Genomic DNA, 7,719 nt, shown 5'->3' with positions numbered 1-7,719 from the left:
TAAGGACATCAGCACGATGAGGAAAGATATAGAAACACTGAAAACCAACCAGGAGGAAATGAAGAATGACATAGGAGAAATAAAGAACACATTGGAAGGACTAACCAGCAGAGTAAAGGAAGCTGAGGACTGGATCAGTTAATTAGAAGACAGGGTAGAAAAAAATCAACCAATCAGAAAACCAAAAGAAAAAAATCAATTAAAAAACAGGAAGATACCTTAAGAAAACTGTGGAACAACTGGAAATGTAATAACATTTGCATCATAGGAGTCCCCGAAGAGGAAGAAAATGGGCAAGGGTTAGAGAATATATTTGAAGAAATAGTGACAGAAAACTTTCCTAACTTGGTGAAGGAAATAGGCATTCAAGAAGCACAGAGAGCCCCAAATAAGAAGAACCCAAACAGGCCCACACCAAGACACATAATAATTAAAATGACAAAAATTAAACACAAAGAGAGAATGCTAAAAGCAGCAAGAGATAAGCAACAGGTTACCTACAAAGGAAACCCCATAAGGCTGTCAGCTGACTTCTCAACAGAAACACTACAGGCCAGAAGGGAATGGCATGAAGTAATTAAGGTCATGAAAAACAAGGATCTGAATCCAAGTCTACTCTATCCAGCAAGGCTATCATTCAAAATAGAAGGTCAAATAAAGAGCTTCCCAGACAAATAACGGTTAAGAGAATATATTAGCACTAAACCAGCACTACAAGATATGCTAAAAGGACTGCTGTAATTAGTAGAAGAAATAGGAAGAAAAATATAACCACACTAAACAAAAATGGTAATAAATAAGTACATATCAATAATTACCTTAAATGTAAATGGTTTGAATGCTCCCACAAAAAGACACAGAGTAGCAGACTGGATAAGAAAGCATGACTCACATATATGTTGTTTACAAGAGACCCACCTCAAAACAAAAGACCCACATAGGTTGAAAGTGAAGGGATAGAAAAAAATCTTTCAACCAAATGGAAACAAAAAAAAAGCTGGGGTAGCAATACTCATATCTGATAAATTAAATTTCAAAATGAAGACCATAACTAGAGACAAAGAAGGCCACTACATAATATTGTAACGATCTATCCAACAGGAAGATGTAACCTTGGTGAACAAATATACACCCAATATAGGAGCACCAACATATATTAAAAATCTTCTGGAGGACTTCAAAAGTGAAATCAACAGCAATACAATCATAGCAGGGGACTTCAACACCCCACTGACATCACTGGATAGATCATCTAGACAAAAATTTAACAAGGAAACACAGACTCTAAATGAAGTGCTAGATCAAATGGATTTAATAGATATATATACAGAATTACATCCCAATACTGCAGAAATCACATTCTTCACAAGAGCATATGGAACATTCACAAAGATAGACCACATGTTAGGGCATAAACTAAGTCTCTAAAACTTCAAGAAGATTGAAATCATATCAAGCATCTTCTCAGATCACAATGGCATGAAACTAGAAATCAACTGCAACAAGAACATGCAAAGACATTTGAAAACATGGAGGCTAAATAGCATGTTATTGAACAATGAATGGGTTACTATGGAGATCAAGTAAGAAATTAAAAACTTCCTGGAAATCAATGAAAATGAACACACAACAACACAAAATCTATGGGATGGAGAGAAAGCAGTTCTGAGAAGGAAGTTCATAGCACTACAAGGCTACCACAAGAAACAAGAAAAATTCCTAATAGACTATCTAACCTCACAACTTAAAGAACTAGAAAGCAAACAAAAAGAAAACCCCAGAGCAAGTACAAGGAAAGAAATGGTAAAGATCAGAGCAGAAATAAATGACATGGAGACCAAAAAAACAATTCAAAGGATCACTGAAACAAAGAGCTGGTTCTTTGAAAATATAAACAAGATTGATGGACCCTTAGCTAGACTCACCAAGAAACAAAGATAGAGAACCCAAATACACAAAATCAGAAATGAAAAAGGAGAAATAATAACTGATACCACAGAAATACAAAGGATTGTTGCCCTGGCCAGTTTGGCTCAGCAGTTGAGCATCGGCTTGCAGACCAGAGAGTCCTGGGTTCGGTTCCCACTAGGGGCATGTACCACCAAAAAAAAAAAGAAAAGAAATACAAATGATTGTTAACAAATATTATGAACAATTATACGGCAACGAATTCGACAATCTAAGCAAAATGGACAAATTTCTAGAAACACATAGTCTCCCAAAACAGAACAGGGAAGAGACAGAAAACTTGAACAGACCAATAACAACTAAGGAAATTGAAGAGGTCATCAAGACTCTCCCAGCAAACAGAAGCCCAGGCCCGGACAGCTTCACAGGAAAATTTTACCAAACATTCAAAGAAGAACTAATACCCATTCTCCTCAAACTATTTCAAAAAATTCAAGAAGAAGGAAGACTTCCAAACTCGTTTTATGAGGCCAGCATAATTCTAATTCCAAAACCAGAAAAAGACACTACAAAGAAATAAAACTACTGGCCAATACCCCCGATGAACACAGATGCCAAAATCCTGAACAAAATACTAGCAAATTGAATCCAGCAATACATCAAAAAAATTATTCACCATGACCAAGTGGGATTCATCCCAGGAATGCAAGGCTGGGACAATATTTACAAATCAATAAATGTGATACACCACATAAACAAAATGAAAGATAAAAATCCTAGGATCATATCAATAGATACTTAAAAAGCATTCAACAAAATCCAGCACCCATTTCTGATAAAAACACTCAGCAATGTGGGAAAAGAGGGATCATATCTCGACATAATAAGGGCCATATATGAAAGACCTTCAGCCAACATCATACTCAATGGGCAAAAACTGAAAGCATTTTCCTTAAGAACAGGAACAAGACAAGGATTCCTACTTTTGCCACTCTTATTTAACATAGTACTGGAAGTCTTAGCCACAGCAATCAGACAGGAAGAAAAAATAAAAGGGATCCAAATTGGAAAGGAGGAAGTGAAACTGTCATTATTCAGTGATGACATGATATTACACATAGAAAACCCCAAACATTCCATCAAAAATTTACTAGACTTAATAAATGAATTTGGCAAAGTAGCAGGATACAAAATTAACCCCAAGAAATCGATGGCATTCTTCTACACCAATGATGAACTCACAGAATGAGAAACTAAAAAAAAAACAATCCCATTAACCATTACAGCAAAAAAATAAATAAATAAATAAGATACGTAGGGATAAACTTAACCAAAGAAATAAAGGACCTATTTGTAGAAAACTTCAGGACACTGGAAAAAGAAATAGAGGAAGATATAAAAAATTGGAAGCACATACTTTGTTAATGGGTTGGAAGAATTAACATCATTAAAATGTGCATACTACCCAAAGCAATGTATAAATTCAACGCAATCCCCATCAAAATACCAATGACATACTTCACAGAACTGGAACGAATACTTCAAAAGTTCATATGGAACCAAAAAAGACCCTGAATAGTCACAGCAATCTTGAAACAGAAGAACAAAGTTAGAGGGATCACATTACCAGATTTCAGGTTATAGTACAAAGCCACTGTAATCAAAACAGCCTGGTACTGGCACAAGAACAGGCAGATAGACCAGTGGAACAGAATAGAGAACCCAGAAATGGACCCAAGACAATATGCTTAATTAATATTTGACAAAGGTGGCAAGAGTATACAGTGAAGTAAAGACAGCCTCTCTAATAAACGGTGTTGGGAAAATTGGACAGCTACATGCAAGAAAATAAAACTAGACCAACAACTTACACCATACACAAGAATAAACTCAAAATGGACAAAAGACTTAAATGTGATTCATGAATCCATAAAAATCCTCAAGAAAATTTAGGGAACAAAATTTTGGACATCATACACAGCAGAATTTTCACTGATACCTCACCTAAGGCAACAGAAACGAAAGAGAAAATAAACACATGGGACTACATCAAACTAAAAAGCTTCTGCACAGCAAAAGAAACAACCACCAAAATGGAAAGACAACTCACTGTATGGGAGAGCATAATTGCCAATGATACATCAGATAAGGAGTTAATTTCCAAAATATATAGAGTGCTCATACAGCTGAACAAAAGTAAGACAAAGAACCCAACTAAAAAATGGGCAGAGGAACTAAATAGACACCTCTCCAAACAGGACATACAAATGGCTAAGAAACATATGAAGAAATGCTCAACACCACTAATCATCAGAGAGATGCAAATTAAAACAACAATGAGGTGTCGCCTCACACCTGTCAGAATGGCCGCCATTAACAAATCATCAAACAACAAGTGTTGGCGAGGGTGTGGGGAAAAGGGAACTCCAATACACTGCTGGTGGGAATGCAGACTGGTGCAGCCACTATGGAAATCACTATGGTGTTACCTCAAAAAATTAAAAATTGAAGTGCCATTTGACCCAGCAATCCCACTTCTAGGAATATACCCTAAGAAGCTTGAAACACCAATCAGAAAGAATATAGGTACCCCCATGTTCATAGCAGCACTATTTACAATAGCTAAGATCTGGAAACAGCCCAAGTGTCCATCAGTAGACAAATGGATAAAAAAGTTTTGGTAAATATACATAATGGAGTACTATGCAGCGGTTAGAAAGAAAGATCTTTTTTCCTTTGAGACGACATGGAGGCACCTGGAAAGTATTATCCTAAGCTAAACAAGCCAAACAGAGAAAGAGAAATATCATATGATCTCACTTATTTGTGAAATATAATGAACATAACAGTCTGAAGAACAGGGTAGTCCCCAAGACATGGAAGTAGGGTACAGACTGACAATCCCCAGAAGAGGGGATGGGGAAGAGAGATAAACCACTGAACTATATGCATATATGCATGACCAATGGACAACAAAGCTGCGGACGGGGTGGGGAGGGAGGGGGAGAATGGTGTCAATGGAGAAAAGAGGAGAAACATCTGTAAGAAAAATTAATTAACTAATTAATTTAAAAATAAATAAATAGGAGAAAAATATATTTCTCCCAACTGTACTCTTCTCTACATCCTATTGCCAATTCCTTTGTTACATATCAGGTTGTAGATAGAAACCGTAGAGGAGAAAAACAGAAATGAACAGTTATCAATACTGTCATGACAGTGAGGAGCTCTGTGATGGAGGTAAGGTCAGAGTGCTCTGGAGGTGTGCTGGAGGAGAGCCATCACTTTGGTTTGAGTCATCGCTGCTCACCTAGGCAATTTCAACAGCTTCCTAACTGGTCTCTCAATGTCTCTTTTGCCTTCTGTCCCAGTTCATTTTTTGCCCAATAAGACAAGATGTCTTTTTAAAGCCAGCCAGGTCACATTATCCCTTTCTAATCACACAAAGAAAAAATTCAAACCTCTTTGCAGAGCTTCCTAGGCCCTATTGACCTGACTCAGCCCTCCTCCTGCTCTCTGCGTTCTAGCCCCTCTTTCCTCCTGACTGGGGTTTTCCCTCTACCTGGGTACACACCTCCTGGGGCTTGCCATGATTTTTCTCTCTCTTCATTTTAGGTCCCAAACAGCAGATGGGGGCATTCCCTGACCATACCATCTAAAATCTTCTATCCTGATCACTCTTACCCCTCACCCTGTTTTATTATTTGTCATCACACTTGTCTCTACCAGGCATGTTATTAATATGTTATTTGTTTTCTGACTTTTCCCCTTTTGTTAGTGCCACAAGGACAGGGACTTTGTATATCTCTAGGACTTAGAACGATATCCAGTACACATAATAAGTTGTTTAAATATTTGTTCAATAAATGGTAGGGTTAATATTTTGCTTATATACTATAGACTATAACTGATCCCTGCTCACAGAGAAAAAGTTAAAGAAAAAACATTTTTGAAGCATATAATTTTTAAAAAATTTTGTATTGATTTTTTTAGAGACAGAGCAAGGGAGAGAGAGATAAAAAAACATCCATGTGAGAGAGAAACATGGACCAGCTGCCTCCTGCATGCCCCCTACTGGGGATCGAGCCTGCAACCCAGGCTTGTGCCCTGATAGGGAATTGAACTGGGACCTCTCAGTCCATGGGATGATGCTCAATCCACTGAGCCACATCAGCTGGGTGAAAAATTAAAAAATAAATAAATAAATATCTTAAACTACTCCTAAAATAAAGGATAAAAGGTTTGTAATGATAGCTAAGAGTCCTATGTTCATATCTGAAATTCACCTATTGTGAAAAATTAGCATGAGAAGAGCAGATTTATAACTTTTATAAAAAAGATGTCATACATTGTATTTGAAAAAATATCAATGCAAATACATATTAAAGGACTGAAACAACAAAAATTATTAAATTAAAAGTAAAAATATTTGTCATATACATTCATATTATACATATATAATGTATATGTGTGTGTGTGTGTATATACACACATGAAATTTTCCTAAAGATAGGTTAAGTTTCCAAAAATGAAATATTTGAGTCTGATACCACCAAAGTGCTGTTCTAGATATCCTACCAATTATACTTTTAGCGATAAAATGTGAAAATTCTTTTTTCCTTAATCTCTTGCCAACTTTGGACATTAGTTAAAAATTGTACTCAGTCTCACCCAGGCAGTGTGGCTCAGTGGTTGAGCGTCAACCCATGAACCAAGAGGTTGCCAGTTTGATTCCCAGTCAGGGCACGTGCCCAGGTTGTGGGCCAAATCCCCAGTGGGGGGCATGCAGAAGGCGGCCGATCGATGTTTGTATCTCTCTCTCCTTCTCCTTTCCTCTCTCTAAAATCAATAAAGAAAACAAAAATTTTTTAAATTGTACTCAGTCTCATGAACTAGAACAAAATGGCGTTTCATATTGTTTTGCCTTTCTTTTCTTTAATTATAAGAAATACTAAATTATGTTCAATCTCACTCAAAATTAAGGAATACTTGCTTCAGTGGTGTGGTTCCAGAGGGTTGTAAGCATTGCCCTGGCCAGTTTCGTTCAGTGGTTAGAGCATCGGCCTGTGGTCTAGAGAGACCCTGGTTTGGTTCCCGCTAAGGGCACATACCTTGGTTGCAGTTTGTCTCCGGCCCTGGTTGGGTTGAGTGGGTGGCAGCCACTTGATAAGTCCCTTTCACATCGTTTCTCTCTCTCTCTCTCTCCCCCTCCCACTCTAACTGAACAAAAAATGGAAAAATGTCCTCCTGTGAGGATTAAAAAAAAAGGGTTGTGAGCATTTATACCAAAGGGCATGGAAATGAGATACACCTAAAATAAATTTTATGTAACTAATCCTTACTTCATTTGTAACATACAACCATTGTATACAGTTCAAACCCTAAAATTTTACCCTGTGCAAAAAGTTTATTGTTCTTCATTAAGCATCTATCTTCCCATTGTAACACAATGGTCTTCTATTGGCCAAATACAGTGGATACTTGTAGTGCTCCTGTTTCTTGCCTTCTCTTTGGTTTTTGGCATTATATGATAACCCTTCCTTGAGATTTTCTTTTTCTTTTTTTCTTTTTTTGCTTTGAGGATGTGTGCTCTGGGTTCTCTATAACTCTAATATCAGTCCAAGTTTGACTGCAGTGTACTCTTTTGCACATCCCCTAATCTTAGTGATCCCTTCAAAGCTAATCTTTAGCATCTTCCCACAATACACACATTCTGTTTTATCTCTTTTATTTCCATATCACTAGCATGATAATAAGTCACCAATTTTTATCTCAGTTCAGCCCAGATATCTTCTTCTGGGATATCTACCT

This window comes from Molossus molossus, unplaced genomic scaffold, assembly GCF_014108415.1.
Source record: "Molossus molossus isolate mMolMol1 unplaced genomic scaffold, mMolMol1.p scaffold_m16_p_4, whole genome shotgun sequence".
NCBI lineage: Eukaryota > Metazoa > Chordata > Mammalia > Chiroptera > Molossidae > Molossus > Molossus molossus.
The sequence above is the reverse complement of the archived record's forward strand: the minus strand, read 5'-3'. Positions refer to the sequence as shown.